Raw genomic sequence first — 18,316 nt, 5'->3', positions numbered from 1 at the left:
TAATGCAAATCCCCGCGGGACGTATAAATCCTTCGCGCGATCCGCTTCCGGATGTATCGCACAGTAAACAGCAGCTGACAATGACGCCACTGATCGTAAGCCTTGTACTCTGCGCCTTGCAGCTGAGCATCGTGACGGCGTCGCGGAGTGGCATGCCGGAATCGACGGACCCACTGGACGCGTGTGGTAAGCACTATAAGGATCTGCTCGCCGCCACCGACACCTGGTACGACAAGACATGCGAAGGTGCGAAGGGACGTGCCGCGTGCGTGGTGCCGGAACATGAAACAGCCTACCTGGAGCTGAAGCAGCGCTGCAAACAAGCGCACGACGAGCGCAACGCGAAGGTGAAGGACATTTACGAGAAGCTGCCGAAGTACATCAGCGAGGTGGGTTTGCGGGTGAACTTACTGAAGGAGTCGCTCCGGAACGATATGCCCAACCTGCTGGAGATGGTGAACGAGCAGAAGAGTTTGCTGGAGGACGCCTGGCAGTATGGCACTCAGCTGCAGCGTGAGTTGATGCTGACGAGCATGGAATCGGATCACATGCAGCGTGCGTTGATGCTCCACTCGATGCTGGTGAACTCTTCGCTGCATGATATGATGCGGGAGAGCTACAAGTACCACGGTGGCAACAGTCGGATGGTGGCCCGGCTGTTGAAGTTCGCACGTCTACTGCCGTCCGCCGACGAGCGGGTCGAGGTATACAAGCAGCTGTCGGAGCTGTTAAAATCCAACCAGCAAGATGAGCGCTACCCAGCCATCATATTCACGAGCGATGTGAAGGAGCTGAAGGAGCGCTACACGCCAGATCCGGACCAGTTTCAGAGCAAGGTGTTGCAACGCTGGCAGGCCCAGCTGCTTGCGGGCAACTTCAACGAGGTGCTTATGTTCGCCCAGGACTATCCCGAATATTATGCGCACATCGAGAAAGAGTTGTACGGTGCGCTGAAGAGCCAATGGTCAGTGGAGGCCCTCAACCGGATGGTACACCTGCCCAGCACACTGCCAGTTGCAGCACAGCGCGTTGAAGCGTTCCGTGCCATTCTGGAGGCATTGCTGGAGAATCAAACGAAGCAGCGTAACGATGCCTACCTGATGCGGTTGGCGCACGAGCTGGCCCAGCTGGAAGCAACGCTCGGTTCGGAAAATGCTGACACACGCCAGGGACTGGAGGAAGCCAAGAAGCTGTTCGATCAATTCACGTACACGCGCGATTTCTCCGCATACGCCGAGCTGTACAAGGTGTTCAGAGCCGCTTTCTAGGTCCCCTTGCAATAATGTCCCGAATAAAACTTGATTGATTTAAGCTGTGTGTGGCAGCAGCACTCGTTAAAAGCAAATACTTGTTTGTGCGTTAAATTTGATTGAACTAATTGCATATAAGATACGCCTGAAGATGGTCAAGTGACGGATTGATGGGGCGCCTAAAGCTATGCAAACTGCACTTCATAACATTATATTTACGGCCTACTATGAACTTTTAGAGAATTGTGTCAGTTTTTGGATCCGACTGAATTGTTCATCCTAGAGATTATGAGATAAACTTACTTAAGTACTCCTGGACCTACCAAAAAAAACCATCAAACGGGTTCTATAGCCATACACGGCAATATATCTGAAGAATCAGTGTCGGATTCAGTGTCGGAGAAAGTGACGGATTGATGGGGCGCCTAAAGCTATGCAAACTGCACTTCATAACATTATATTTACGGCCTACTATGAACTTTTAGAGAATTGTGTCAGTTTTTGGATCCGACTGAATTGTTCATCCTAGAGATTATGAGATAAACTTACTTAAGTACTCCTTGACCTACCAAAAAAAACCATCAAACGGGTTCTATAGCCATACACGGCAATATATTTGTCAAATTTAACAAAAGCACTTCATCGAGACTTCCCGCTAGTGCCGTCTGTTTGCAAAAACAGGAAGCCTTGCCAAAATCTACTGCTGAAAAGGCGTTGCCCGGTTTTAATCATGAAGCATGATGTGGCGTATATTTCACGTTCTAGCGTCGACTTTTCGACTCGTCATGCTTGAGTATACACGCTCTCTGCTTTGTCAATGGTTTACGTGGGTAGCATTGGCCGAAAATTATGTTAGCGATGATGCGTGTTTCGATTGAATTGCAAAATTTAATTAAAATTATATTCAAATTGATGTGCAGCAATGAGGAACTGTTTGGGTTTTGCGCTATTTTGTTGGAAGACGAAATGATACAATCAACTCCACGCATCGATGACTCTAACGCTTAGTCAAAGAAGACTAAATGCGATTGCTGATTTGTGACGGTGAACGTATTTCCATCTGCTCTGTCTATCGTTTTAGTGTTACTTTTTTGGTTATATTTGGTTGGTTGACTTCCGACGGTGCTGGGTACCCATTTAATACCACCGGTCGGCGAATGATAAAGTTAGAGCATTCTTGTCGGAACAACCGCCTGGGCCTGCCATTTTCTATCCGCACTCATCTCGCACAGCATAATGCGAGCAAGTTTTTGTGCAGACAAAATTAAAACGCCGCTCTCAACCTGCTTGATTGCCTCAAGCACACCTTGTCATTTGTGTATGTGACGGAGTGGGATGTTTTGCTGCTTCGGTATAACATTGGAGGGGTTTTTTTCTTAAAAAAAAAGGAAAAGCCCAATACTGTCAGCTCGATGAGCTTTCTGGTGGCGTAAATGTAAAAGATGCCCCGGGAAGGAAAAGTCAACAGTCGCCTGTGGTAGGTTTGACTGAAACGTTCCAGTGGGTTGTTTGCGGATGCTCTTTTGTTTCCGTTTCGCTATCTTTTACACCTACCGCAACCGCGCCCGATCGTCTGTCCCAGCCCGATGGCCCGCACGGCTATGATGAGGCTTCATCAACGAGGCTTGAGGCGAGAAAATTACCGACATTTCGCCACCGTGACGACACCGTGCTGTCCTCCGTGAAATGAGAGCACGGTGCAGGGTTCTTATGGACCGTATCTGCCACAGTGCCCGGTACCTGGGTCTCGGTGCCTTATCAGCTATCAGTCACCTGAGACTCATGATGGGACTGACTGCCACCAAGAAAGATTCCATTAAACGTGACTACGTTTTTGGGGACCCATTTTTCGGACACCCGACGGAGCCAACGCCGCGGAAAGTGGAGAAGTTAATTATAGACGCACCGCTGCGAGCGGACGGGTCCCGCCGTCCCGCCTGCTATTTAACATCACCTTGCTCGCACATTCAATATCACGTCCAGAAACGCACCCACACACATAGACACATACATTGAGTGATAATTAAAATGATTCCGAGCAAGCACGGCGGATGGAAGGCTTGTTTCCGATCGTTTCAAAAGCACCGTTCTGTCCGCAAGCAGACATTGGGTGCCGTCTTTTAAGTCACCCTGCCGACCGGCCGACAGATGATGTGCTTTTGCCATTTATCCGCCCGCCCGTCGGCAGAAGATTCGCTTTCCAGCCCCTTCGTGAAATGGGTAGGCTAGTATTGAAATTCGCTTCGCTTCTTCTGTGGCGTAAAATTTTATGGACAAACAAAGCCCGGTGCAGCTAAACAGCCCGTGCCGTTGCGTGGCTGAGGTCCGGTGGCAGGCATGGGCAGGCTTTTAAATTAAAAGCACTGCCCGGTGAGCGACAGATAAGAACTGCCTGGCCTACTCACGCTGTGCAGTGTTTCGGAGAAGTCATTGTTGTATGAGGTGTTATTGAATTTTGCGGACATTTTTGCCGACAGTGTTTTAGCGCCCGACGGGAGGAGAAGAGCACAAAAGGATCCACGGCGGAGTGGCGTACTCGCTAAGGAAAGGCGTTGAGAAAGCGTTAAAAGAGCCAATTTTGGCATGCGGATTGCATAGCTTTAGGGGCTCATTTTGTTTTATTTAATTGCTTATTATTTCAGCATGAAGGTGTGTTGTTGCTTAAGAGCCTAATTTCGAAATTCGGACCATTTTTGGGGACTCTTGTCGCTCTTAGCGCCCTAATGCATGCAATCCGCACATCTTTAATTCTTAACAGGAATTTTGCAGTGGTAATGATGAATAAAAGGTAAACAAGTGATCGGATTATTTGTTCATTCAGTGATTACGCTTTACAGCGTTGTAAAAACAACGAATTAATTGTGAACGTTTCAAGCGTATGTTTTCCCATTAAATTGCGGAACAAAAAATCGAAATAAAGTAAGTAAAAAAATCAACCACAGCCATAAAACAACAACTGCCATAACGCTTTCGCGCGAAAGTGAACGCATCCAAACCCAGCCCAGCATACCGAAACAAACGGAGAGCAGCCGGAAATGCAGACAGGCCGGAAATGCAGATGCACCACGCAGGAGATGGAGATCGGGAAGGTTGATTGGGGTTGGGTGTGAAGCGGCAAGGAAGAAGGACAAAATTCGTTGAAAACAGTAATGTCCATTATGGATGGCTGTTTTTTTTTTTATTTCTGGTGCTGTTTTTTTGTATGTCGCGCTGCTCAGAACATGCATCGCTGGTTTTGTGTTTCTTGCGCATCCTTTTCCATGTCATTTTTCTGTTTATGCGAAACGAACAAAAAAGCAAAGCAAATAGCACATGTCCTCACTTCGCAGCGCTCGGTCTACGTAGTACGGCAGCACACGGTTCGCGATTGTAGCTTCCATTCTTTGCTCCGCATTGGCTCGTCGATTCAATCGCCAGTCTAGCCGTCAGACTGTGGTGATGGTGTCGTGTTGAATGGAATTTTTATGCATTCTCGGCATTCCCGAGCAGACCAGTACCACGTTGGTGCACACACACACACACATATATATATATATACACACCCACACACGAGCCGGAACCGAGGATCGGGAAGAATAGAATGTCACTAGCGATAGTGAAGGTAGCGAAGAGAAGAAGGAAAAAAAAAACAGCACGCGTGTCCGAACGAAGAAAGCAAAGTGGCCTTGCACGGCGGTGCAGGCAGCTCTAGGGAAGAGCATACATAAAAGTAATTACTATTGTGTTAAAGTTTACGCTCCGTACGTTCGTGTTCGTTAGCACTTCGTCGAGTACGGTGCACATCGCCTTGCTGCTTCCAAGGACAACGCGCCCAGAGCAGAGGGAGACGCTTTCCACAGTTTCTTCCTCACCCTCGCACCCCAACCCCCACGCAATCCCTCCCTATACATCGACGTGCTGGTTTCGATCCGGTGCAATTTGCACCGACAAAGACCAATTGTTTCGGATACACCGTGTGCAGGGCAGCGAGGGGGAGAATAGATGGTCACGGGACCCAGTGGCAGGGCACATCGGCAGCAAAGTATTATGAACAATGTTTCGCAATTAATTTTCCAACCTTCCGCGCACCGCATCCATCTCCTACTGTTCATTTGTGATCGTGTCCGAGCGGCTTAAAATGAAACAAATTCGAAATAAACGTTTTAACAGAGCAGGTTGAAGGGAAGGAATTTGTTTGAAATAATTCGAAGAAGGAAGAAAAAAAACATACACACACACACAGACCTACATACAAATTGAAATGTCACCGAGACGATAAAAATCTCCAACGGTATTAGTAACAATCATGTAAACAACGTTTTGTCGTGCCGATTGCATTACTTTGGGCGATTTGTACACCTGGTTGCATACGGTGAGGGGTGTAACTTTCAATCAAGTGAGAATCAAAGTATTGTGAAAATATGTAGAAAAAAGAAACAAGCAAAATGGTAAAAAAAGCATTCTAAACAAATGTTGCATTTAAGGAAATATCCATCATGTAATAGTGCAGGTTGCATACATGCAGGGGCACAAAGTTTATGACATTGAAGCAGCTCGTACTTTAAGTTTAGAAAGCTGTTGCTTTAAGGTAGAATCTATCAAATAAACCTGGTTTTTATCATTCTGAGGAGGAAAAGAACATAGAATTTTGACATAAGGAATGACATGAGGTATAATTTTTGCGAAATTTAAGGGAAAATCTTCATCTTTCATTTATGATATCATTTGAATCAAAAGGCTTTTTAACGTGTAATCAAAACATTATCGTATGTGTTGTATGCGTAAATAAATTAATAAATCAATATTGCAGCAAATTATTCTATATGACACGTCAAAAGGAACAGTGTACGCCTAAATGTAGGCAACTAATCATTTGATTACTTGTTGTGCGCTGTCTAATGCCATTCCAAATGTTTTATCTCCCGAAGCTATGCAACCGGTGTGACCAAATGATGCTGTCGAGAGATTTGTAAGCACCGTACCTTTCGTTTGGATCCTCGTGGCAAATAGTCATCGGTGTGGTTTGAATCTAAGAATTACCCATTGGGACTATTCACCTTATTCATCCCCTTCTTCTTTCAATTTTGTCCTTCCGTAAGGGATGGAGGGGAACGAAAAACCAACGCACTCGGTTCCTTTTCGATGAGGTAAGCCCTCCAGTGGGCCATACCGATGGTTAGCAGCCCGACGTGACTTATCAGACCGTCCATTTATGACCCCGGGATTTCATGCATTTCCCAACCCGGTGTCAGCAAAACTGGATGCCGTTGCTGGTTTACCTTCACCGACCACCCGGGGCGGATGGTTCTTCACACTCGCAACGGATTACGGGGCAATTCGGACAAATTGAAACGCATACACACATCGTTCCGATGGCGATGGTGTACCGGTGCCCGGGGCCGATAAGGAACGGCTAAATTGAGCACAAGCGGGAACACAACCCGGAAGGGCACTTTCGGTGCGTTCGCTGGTGTCGTGCGAGGAAAAGCCTTTCTTGCCGGGTGGCTGGGATGGAAAAAAAGAAAACGAAAAACACAACGTTACGACCGTTACGACCCGGTAGGTTAAGATCATGGTTCAGCAGACGGTCACAAAACCGGGAGCCTCGGGTTAGTGCTCGGGTTGCACGTTCCAATTCCCATATTCCAATCGACCCCGTGACGCGCGATGGGGTGGTATTGTATTTCGTTTTCCGGTGCGTTGGGGATTCCTTCTCGCTGTTCTCTTTTGCACCAGCTTAATATGATTATTATCTGCACCGATCGGGTGCTCGTGTTACGGCAGCAATGTCGACCATTTCATAGGCGGCTATGGTGCCTCTGCTGTACTTAACCGTGGTGTCTTTCCACTCGTGGTATCGAGAGCAGTGTTTGAGATGGAAATGTACAAAAAAAAAAAAAAACAAACGAAAGAGGGGGTAGGAATTTTCCTTTCACTGTGTTGGTTGTGCTCCAGCAAAGATTACTTCAGCAGCATAATTGAGTAGCTGGCCTAATCCACTGCGCTGGTTGGTGGGTTTTTTTCGCGCGAGTCAATCGAGTGAACCACGAACCGGGTTTGGAGTGATTTCGATAGTGAATTGAGCTTTAGCGCACAGCTCACTGAGCTTCTCATTGCCGTCCGGGTGTACTCCGTCGCACCATCGGGGTTAACAAGCGCTAGTAAAATAAGGAGTTAATGACAAGGCATTAATGGTGGCGGAATAGTGACTGCTCCCAGCCTATGGTACGGCTACGAACAGCTCGCAGCGGAAATCGTTGTAATCTTATGAAGTGACAGCTGGATATATTCCATCCAACCTCGAACACACCGAGCGCCGTAGTGGAAGATATATTTTGGTTGTGGTGCTGTCCATTAGTAACTTTTACTGTAACAACTGCTGCATGCATCGTTTTGAAGGCATGGCACTCCTACCCCGTAGCACCCAGGAGCCCTGTGACAGCGCGGACGGTGAAAAATATCACCTTCTTAACAGGAGCTTCCCCGAATCCGTTATCATTACCCGGATGAGGTTGCGAATGTGCCGGAACTGGTGATCGAGCATCGCCAGCGTTTGGCCCGCTCCGGAAAGGCTCGGCGAGAAATAAAGAAAAAGTTAGTTGCAAGGAACACAACAATCATGGGATAGGGTGGGTTGGGGATGAGAAAGGAAGTACACCCCCTCCCCCATACACACACACACACTCATACACCAAACAAGACCATCGACCGCACGACTATCGCGAAAGACAACGACTTCCGGCCGGTTTGACGTGTTGTGGCGGCGTAAACGGGAACGGCCAAATGGTAATGAATAATTTATGCGATGGTGCACACCAGATGGCGCTGGCGTGTGTGGGGTTATTGATGCTTCCTGTTCCCGCTCACGGCATTTCCTTATGCCGGTTTCTGTGTATGTGCAGTCGGATTTTTGTTTTGGCGAAGGAACGCCAAAAGTAACCCGTACCTTCGGGAGAAAAATGGCCTGCCTGCATGACAAGTAACATTCCGCGTCCATTTTCCGCGGTGTCTCTGTAGCGGCACAACACACAAAATGGTGCGGGTGCTTGGTGTGTGTTTGTGCTAGGATTTTTTTTTTTTACATTTTCTGCTTAGATGGGCTCCGGTGTCTCGACGGTGCCATATTTTACAGCCATGTCGACGTACATGGGCTTCCCATTCTGGTAATGGGTGCATTGTGAGCCGTGTATGCACGTGTGTGTGTGTGTTTCCGGGCATGTGTAAGCTGATTACATTATTATTTTTATTATCATTATGATCATGAGGTGACGCGTACACGTGTACGCGTAGCGGGGAGTTTAGGAAGGTGAAGTGATTTGAGCGAAAAGATGGTGCGCGACTGAGACTTCTTGCAATTTATCCTCCCTTGCTGTACGCTGTCCCGTATAGTGTCGGCTCATTCTATCGTTCGCGCGAACACGAACTACGACAAACTTACTTACCGGTGTGTAGTAAAGCACACCGTCACTGCTACTTACTTCTTGCCCGTTTTTTTTCCAGCATAATGTCATTTCTCTCTAGCAAAGAGGCAAAATAATTGGATTCTGTCAATCTTCACTGTACTCGTCCGCCAGTTTTCTGCCCCATAGAACTCCTGCCCATCCTGCGAGGCATTCTCCACCGTTGGTGACTTCGCAGTCAGTGCTTCGCTGGAGCGGCCGTTGTGGCTGGCATATGTAAGAATTCATAGAGAGAGCAGGAACAAAATAGCATCAACACAAACGGGTAGAAGCAACGGTCGGCACCACCAGCCACCAGGAATGGGGGGGAAAAAATAACCCCGGCACGCGCTCAGGACTTTTCCCTCGGAGGTAGAAAGATCACCGAGACTCGTGGTAGTAGAAGAAGCGGCAGTGGTGGCGCAGGAAGGTGTGGATCGAAAGAAGCTGATGAGATCGCAGCTTAACCCGGGCACCGCCCGGGTGAGGATTTAAGAAAGTTCTTGCACAGTTACCAACCCGCACTATTCGCACCTTCACCACACCTTCGCCCTACTTACGCACCTGATCCGGTGACGAAGCTCTGGTAGCGTGTTTTTTTTCTTGTTGTTGTTGCCTTCTCTACCATTCGTACGCCGCTTCGCGTACGCGAACAAAACTTTACCAATCTCGCGCAACTAAGCCCGCACTTGGTAGATTTATTCAATTAATGTTTCCTCATGATGTGACCATTCGCTGGTGGGAGCGGTTATTCTTTCGCTCTTGTATTCCTTTTTTGCTCGTGGGGCGAGACCTGCTTGGCGAAAGGTCTTGCCTTTCAGCAGTCTGGTCGGGAATATCCGGGAACCGTCGGGAATTAGCCTGCCGTGTCATCGCGAATGGCTTTTTGGGGACCGGTCGGTGGGTAACACCGGGACGGGACGAAAAGTTTTGAAGCGAACGCTGAGATTGCGACTTTTCCCGCGGGGAAAAACTGACGGCACTGAAGATATCGGTGCCCATCCGTGGCGGGGCGGGCAATGGGAAGTGATTGATTTCATCGCCTCATTCATTTAATCATTTTTCTCTACCATTATGCTGCACGAAGTTCCCAATCAACCAACGTCATCGGACGGGAGTCTTGTTAGCATCAATAAACAAGCCGTTATCGGAACCATAACGGGGCCCCTTTTTAACTGCGGGTTGCAGTATATTTGATCGATTTCTACCGTAAATTGGCTATTTTGTAGAAGCGGTGCTAATATACGGCAAATCAAACACTAAACGCCTAAAGGTATGCAATTTGCACGAAATAATTGCATTTTTACGGTTTAGATAATTTCCGCATCTGTTATAACGACGCTGTCAGCGGAGAGTGGTGCCAGCACAGTTTGTCGATTCCACTCGCAACGTATCCCAGCATCAAAAGGGTTTCCTTCACCACCATATTCCATTAGCAGGGAAACAAGCGGGTGACGCAGAAGGGAAGGGACCCGAAATGTATGACAAAGCTAATCGGCAGGGAGCCGAAATGTATGACAAAGCTAATTTATGTGAACTGGCTCGTGAATTGGCTTGGGCTTGGTTGTTTCAATCCTCCCCTCTTACTTGCTTCTTTATTGTGCATATTTTCACCTGTGGGTGTAATGCGGGTTGCCGCTATTTCGGCGGCTGTCAAATCACATAGAGCTGATTAGTCATTGCCCTAACCGAACAGTTTTGTGATAACTTCCGGTGCGTTTTTTTCTGGTGTAATAATTTCATCAACTTTCACCACTAGCAAAGTTGAGACCCGCATTCGAACACTAGGCTCCCGACCTGCCAAACGCATTCGCCGGTAGCAATGGGGCAGTGCGTTTGCCGAAACGCTACTGGGACTTGATGAGTGAAAAATTAATCAATTTCTACTTCGGACGAACTTACATAACAGAAAGAGGGAGAGGGTGATCAAACATGTTTCACAAACAGACTTCATTTGAATCGTTAATATCGTACGACCCTGTCTTCTACTGCCGTTGCCGCGTGGATACGGATGGATGCAAATCGAGCCAAGCGCCCAAACATTAATGATCTTCTTAGCGTCATTGTACCCCGTTCCCACTGCAAAATGCATGGTTTTTTTTAAAGATACTCCTCACCCTCTCCGTTAGGTCCAGTAGGGCGAAGAATCGAACGTTCCGTCCCGTCAGAGAAGTCATCCACACGTGCAGGACGCTCCAGTCCACTTACCTGCCGGGTAGAAAGAGAAAGAGAGAAATGCGTTGTATATATCATTAGTGATGCTATTGTATCCCGCAGTCACTGTCCGGAAAGACACCGGCAAGGACCACTAGAGACCGAAACCGTTGTCTGTGTCTGATTTGCATGATGAAGATCGGAAGAGACTTTCAAAAGCATTCGAAACGGGCGTGCGTATCCGGGGAAGGTGAGGGATGGATCACGACCCGTTTCATTTAATGTCTTTCGGTGATGCTCATCCTCGTTACGGTTGAATGCTTTGCCAATCCCCCGTACTGGTTACGGATGTTTCGGAGCTAAAATCTTACCACCGAACGCACCGAGCAATGAGCACTACCGAGAAGAAAGATTAATGACCGATTGTATAGTGGGGGTTTTGTTTCATTCTGCTACTATTTTTGCTAAAGCTTACATTATTTGGAGGTATTGTTAAGAAGATTCTTTTATATCTATATTTATGAGTGATTTGTACGAATATATGCGCTTTGCCTTAAACGTAAAAAAACGCCTGAAGTTATGCTTTACAGAATAATTTCAAGAATCAATAAAAGAGAAGAAAGATTGTGTAGCGCTATTCTATCTCTTTCATATTCATCTTCTTCTTTTTCTTCTTCTTGGTTTTCTTAATGACGATTTGAAAGAATATTAGATCTCTTTTTTTTACTAAAGTTCATTGCATAAATTAAGGCGAATTTTACGAAAAATTACATCGGTCTTAGCACTGAAATCCCCTGAAGTTTTGCTTAAAACTTCTGGGTGCTTTCAGATCATCACGTTTGGTGTTTTAATTGAAGCCATCCGAAAAGGTTCTCCTTACAGTTAATGCTTTCATCTCAGCGAAATCGATATCGTTGTAGCATGCAGCACACCTTTCACACACCCAAATCGGCACGATGTTTGTTTGTTGCTGGAACAGCCATGTAGCAGAAAAACTAGTTTAAATTTTCCCGAGCGAGCACCATCACCGTCCGGGCAAGATGGTAATGCTGCAAACTCTCCTGTGGCCAACTGCGTGCGGGACGTACGGGTTTAGCCGAAAGCCACGAATGCCCCAAAAACCAACCGGTGGTGGGCCAAAGTTTTGCCCAGTTTTGGATGAATCCGGTCAGCATCGGCCCGGGTTTTGTTAAATCCCTCAAGGTGGACGCCTCACGAAACCGCACGCTCGGACGTGGCAGCAACCGCTAGTGACACACCGCCCCGAGGGTGTCTTCCTAGCGGAGTCCACGCGTATCACATCCATCCGACGCACGGTACGGATGGCCCGTGAGCGACGCTTCATAATCAAACACTATTATCATAATAATTTAATATAAAGTCAAAAACTTTCCACACACTTGGTCCCGCACAATCAGAATCAGAGTCCCCCCCGGCTTCTTTTATGCTTTCGCACGCGTACGTGTGGTGAGCGCAACCCATTTTCCGGTCCCGGGCTCTAGCCGCGCTAGTCCGTGCATACGTCACCGGTACGGAGGTATGGGCTCCATCTCCAGAGTCACCGGGGAGCGTGTGATTCACAGCAGGCCCCGACCTGAGCCCTGATCGACGTGGCTCGGGCATGTGTGCGTACGCTGGCAGCAACTTACTTTATGCACATTTAATTCATTCTCCGACCCCTGCCCGGTTTTGTCGCTCCCCGAAGGCGAACGCGCTGCTGAAGGGCTTTCGGGTATTCGTTTTACGCTTGCGGTGTCCTGCTCGTGCTGCAGTGTCACCCACGTAACCTCCGCGCTGGTGCTTCGTTAGGTCCGGTGCGGTTCATTTCTTTCAATTTAGGTGTCACCCGAGACGAACAGGAGGGCTGCTGATGGTCTCCGGTCGACCGTGGTTAGCTGAAGCTGTATACCGCACCGCAAACTTCAGCTAGAGCCAGTGTCTGCCGATATGGTCATCGACGTGGTCGGTGCAGGGCAAAGTTTTGCCTTTTTGGCCGGACTTTTAAAAGGCACCGAAAGTCGGTACGATAAGAGAAGAAGTTACGCTAGTTGGTACTCCCGGGCTTGGTGTGGTATGGGAAAGAATTTTAAGTAAGCTTAGATCACGGTTGGTGTACTCCGCATTTTTGCTTCACACAGCAATAATTCACCATTTTTTTTTTAATTTTTAATCGAACTTTGTGGCTTTGTCTTTAAAATTTGTGTTTTTTTTTTTAATTATTGTGATTGTATCAGGTCCTATCTTATTTTAACGAAGCAAAACAAACAAACATTGCACAACCACAGGCGCAGCATTCCTTCCCACTGACTTATAACGTTTGCCTAAAGTTATGCAATTCGCATCTCAATCAACAATTGCAAATTGCAGTTTAGCTGGCATAATGAACTATTTTTTTCCTCTTCCTCTCTCTCTCTCTCTCTCTCTCTTTCCAGAAAATTGTCTTTTCAAATCGTGGTGCTTAGAGTGGATGTTTTGCAAACGCGAATAAAATAGAAGTGGCAGCGGGAAAAAAAACCTAATCACTTTGGCCCGTCACCATTGGTTGCTTCATAGTGGGATAACGATCATCGCCCGGTTACACGTGCATCTCGTGGCCGAGCGTACAGGTGCACGATAGCCCCGAGTGTGCGCTCGGCCCGCTCGACCAGCGAACGAAATGGAATCGAAATTTAAAATTCAAATTTAGCCGCTAACGATACACTGGTGGACTAAAATACATGGAGCCTGGGGCTCGGCCGGTACGGGATCGGGCCAACACGAGACGGTCGAAAGTTTTGTGTGCCCGAGTGGGATGCACGAAGCGATGAAATTAAGCATGGAAAATCCAATTCAGGAAGAAAACGTCACTGGATCGTAGCGTAGCACGAATGTGAGTCGACTGTATCATTAAGACAGAACTGTTGCTGGGAAGATGGGAACAAAGAAATTAGAAAAAAAGTAAAGGAAACACCCCAACTGGTCCTAGATAGGAAACACGAAATGGATCTCAGCAATGTGCAGCACCATCACTCAATGGCTGCTTCCGAAAAGTGCGCTCGGGAAAGTGTAGTGAGCGAAACGGTGAAAGCAATTCAACTGCAACCCATTAAAGAGATGGAGAAAGGGTAAGACAACACACAGCGTGAAACGAAATTCTCCAGTTTCGCTAACCAACAAACCCCTTTTAGAAATGCTTGTGTCCTGATCGGGAAGCATGATGGCGGTGAACGGCGGTGACGGTGAGAGTGGGTTAAAGTTTTTTGCATACATTTTCTCCGCGTAGAATGAATTTTTCTCTTCGCCTTCGTTTTTTTTTCGTTAGTTTCTTCTCCCTCTCAAACCAGTTTTCCCAACTCCATTAATGCTTGAAAAGGGTGTGCTCGTAGGTGGCGCGAGAACGAAAAGAATGGAAGTGGAGCGCTAGTGTGCACGAACGCGATGCATGATTGCATAGTTTAGTGCAGCGTGTCCAACCTCGGATGGACGCGCTGTGCAACCCGTGCCCGCCAAGATCGGACATTTGCAGTGCAGATTTGTGCGCAAGGAGCAGCGGACTATAGATTGTTTCATTATGGCACCCTCGGACAACGCCCCTTCCTGCCATCGCTCGTGGAACCATGGAACCCAATGTAATTATTTTGCAATTCGGTTCGCAAGCGCGCCAGCAGGACGCCAAAGTTGAAACGTTCAAAGTGGCATAAAATAGGGTTAGCCACAGTGGTGCGCGCCCACTGCAGCGCCATCTAGCGGTGGATCGGGCCAGCAGTAAGAAAGTTTGGAAAGAATGGAATCACGAGATTCTAAGCGGGAGCACCAGTATGTGCTAGGAGTTCCATCGAAACCCTGCAAAATTCGGACCGTCCACGGTATAACAAGAGGATACCTTAGATTAGGGACCGTGGCCCGATATACGTGATACTGCTACAGTGTTTCAAACGGTTAACCTTGCGGTTGAAGGCTAATTCATGCAACAAACGCTTCTTCTATTACTTCGCAGCACCGCTCGCGTGCGATCGAAGAACACCCTGCCGGACGAGTAATTGTGGATAAAATAAACCAAAACTTCTCAGCAGAGCTATTCCTGGCAAATGGTCGAGATTCTTGGAACGCTAGTACGCCACTCACCGCACACTACCGGCTGCTCCCGACCGCGGGCTTTTCAGTATTTCAATTTCCCATCCAGTGGATCGTTCGATTTGCCACTGCCGTGGGCCCCTCGCTTTGGAGGTGGCCGGTTTTGGAATATATTTTCCATCTCATTACTCAACCGAGCCGTGATAGCCATCGCCTGCAATTGCTCACAGTGGGGGGGTGGGGGCAGGATTTATTAAAACTGTAACTTATCCTTATTCGATTTCGCTACATGTTTCTGTTGCGCGTACCGTGATTCAATCCTTCGGGCGAGACCCGGACCAACTTCTGCCAAGGGTCAATCGCCAGTACGTGCCGTTTGCTGTAGTGGTCGGATCGCACACGTGCACACCTTACCGTACGCAGCAGCGTCTTCGATCTCGGTTCGGTGAAGTTAATCAAGGCTGGTCCATTGCTCGGCCATTGCCCACCTTATGGCTTCCAGGACGGAAGCCGATGGCTGACTTATTGATGTATGTTTACGCTACCTACCGGCAAAATATACAAGCGACTCGCATGCAGGGCGAACGTGGGTATGTGAGTGCGAGTAATCAATATCATCACCGATAGCACCCGGTGGTACGAGATTCTAGCCGCCTAGCAGGTATTGGAACAGGAGGGTTAAATTAGTTTGGTAGAACAGTTCCCAGAACTGAACCTTCCCCGCTTTTGTGTAACAGGTTTGTGTTGCTTGGGCGGAGGTATAATGCTGTAGGTTACACGCTAAGATCCAATTCTCATCAGAATATATTGCCTACTCGAAGAATTCCCACTGGTTGAGCGGATTGGTTGATGTCAAATATAAAAGATATCTTCACAACTCGAGCAAGTGCAGAAATTACGCAAATCTTACACATCTTCAGACGAGAAGCAAGGACATCTGTGAGGGTGTTTTTTTTTTGGTCTAAGGACTGGGAACCAAAGGATATTGGGGACTTTGTCAAGCGTATGTAGAATTTGCGTAAAACAAGCATATCACTACCGAAACCAACACCCGGATTAAGCGAAATCGTCAGTCCCCGTGCTGCCAGAGTCTCCCATTTCTCTCACCCATTTGGTCTCGCTTCGCCATCATCATAATGTTCCCCTACCTCCCCTCCCCTCGCCCCCTTAGGCGATAAGGCTTTTCGGTGTTTGCAAAGCGTACGATATTGAATACAATAAATCAGCATATTGATGCTCTCGAAAATTTCATTTGATGGTACAGCCGGATCGGAACACCCCCGGGAAAGAGCACCGTCATCGTGTCGCCGAACCACGGCGAGTGTCACCCGAAAGGTGACATTTGCTCGGAATTGCCCGCTTTGTGTGTGTGTGCGTGTGTGGTTCTGTTGGAGATTTTTTTTTTGGTTGGAGGAGGTAGAAGAGGGACGACTGCCTCATGAAACTCATCAACCGGCAATCAGAAGCGGGACCCTTTTCCCCCCTATTCTTATCCTTACCACCACCGAGATGAAGCTCCAGCGAGCCTCAAAGTAAAAGGATTCCAAAATCTTAAACTTCCCAAAGTTCGGCTTCTGTTTCGCTTGTTCTTTTAACGCCCATTTTATTTTCTTTTTCATTTGTGTCCTTCCTGCAAAGCGATACAGCGACAAACAACAGTAAGAAGGACGTAAACGGAAAGAATAAAGAACAAAATAAAACAAACAAGCAAAACACACACCCTTCTTATTTTCGGGAGTATTTTCCATGATTGATTTCCCTCGGCAATTTCGCTGGCACCAATGCGGGATGATGGAATGTAGCATCACTCCACCCCTTAACCAACCACGGACAGACAAAAGCTGTATTTGGGCGTGTTGCTGTGAGTGTGTGCGTATGTGTGTGTGAGCCTTTTTTTTCCTTGGGTGGCGAAGACTACATTATACAGGCTTAGCTTCCGTACGGGCAGGTATAGGGTAAGCGATGTGTTCGGGTGCTTTACCATTTTCGCTGTGTCAGCTGCAAATTTGCAAAGAATATCATTTCCCAGCATTCGTTTCGCCCCATCCCTTCGCGCTGTTCAAGAAGAGGGAAAGAGAAGGATAAAACAAGCAAAAAACTATATAAAACAAAACGAAGGCATCGAAAAAAAGCAAGAAGATAACCGAGTCAGCCGTAAAGTGTGAGACAGCTGCAAGCTGCGACAGTCTGTGCCATGTCAGCAGTACCCAGCGCCTGGTTAGAGTGATGCAGGACAGAGCAGCATATAGCACATGCTGGCGCCAAGGGTGTATGTTTTTGCTCGTTGCGAAGTTTTTTCCATGGACAAAAACAGTCGCACACACACACACAGGCACACATATGAGCGATCATTACTATCAAACGTCTTAAAAGTTATCGGCAACGCCGAAAGCCTAGCAGAGATTGTTTTTTTTTTTGCTTCTTCTTCTACTCGTCTTTCACTCTTTAGAGACGATGATGAAGGTGAAGCGAAACGAAATAAAATAAAATGACCAGTCATAATGGGCTGGAAGAAGGAAAATCTTTCCGAGAATATCCCATCCCCAGCTGACGTTGCTTTGTTCGATGAAGGTAAGCGTGTAACGTTGCGCATATTGCAAAGCTTTAGGCGCTTTTAGAGCCCTTTGTTGCAAGGCATGCAACAACGCGCCTGTAGTTATGTGGTGTGTGGTTTTGGTGGAAGATGTTTTTAGCAAACTCGAAGAACATTAGCAGAAAGGCACGCAGTTTTGCGAACATTACACCTAAAGTTATGCAATACGTTGGCCATTAAAGGCCTTAGGCAGCGCTCGGTTAAGAGCCAGTCAAACACGACAAACAGGACATTGTTCGCATGGTGTTCTATCAATAGACGTGCCTAGCTGTCAGTCTACCACAGGGTCTCGATTTGTTATTTTAATTATTTATTTATAAATATTTTCTGTAATTTGTATTATTATTGTCTTGTTCGGGGGCTAACAGAGCGCTGCCTTAATAGCAGCTCGGAGTGTATTTTTAACAAGGCCGGCCACCATGGGGATGAGCTTCGATTCGTGGCCAGGAATAATCAGATAACAGAATCGAGCTAGCAACCGGTCTTTGGATTACAAGAAGCACCAACCGAAATCTTTAAGCATCGTCTACCTACGACCTTACGGGACCAGATGGTAGCGAAAGGATAAAGGCAATAATCCGGCCCGTGGAAGACACGATTCCAACCCGGTTTTTGCCAGCAAACTGTAAACAGTATCGTTCGCCTCAGTGCAAAACCGGACCGGTGATCCAAAATAATGTAATAACGTTCAATAATCCGGGTCACAGTTCCGGTGTGCGAATGCGATGGAGTTCGCCTGTGGAGGACTGATCGGTGGTACCGGAACGGCGAGGGTATGGAGACTTTGAAGGATTTTTCCTTCAAACCTTTGCCGGTCAAACGGTATCGTACCGTGGTTGGAAAACCGT

The 18,316-nt window shown here is 47.4% G+C and overlaps 1 pseudogene; it reads left to right on the top strand.

Annotated features, from left to right (window-relative positions):
• Nucleotides 1–51: 51 nt before the first annotated feature.
• On the top strand, nucleotides 52–1,268 carry LOC128709864 (uncharacterized; annotated as a pseudogene).
• Nucleotides 1,269–18,316: the final 17,048 nt, after the last annotated feature.

This window comes from Anopheles marshallii, chromosome X (assembly GCF_943734725.1).
Source record: "Anopheles marshallii chromosome X, idAnoMarsDA_429_01, whole genome shotgun sequence".
Lineage (NCBI taxonomy): Eukaryota > Metazoa > Arthropoda > Insecta > Diptera > Culicidae > Anopheles > Anopheles marshallii.
The sequence above is the reverse complement of the archived record's forward strand: the minus strand, read 5'-3'. Positions and strand labels throughout refer to the sequence as shown.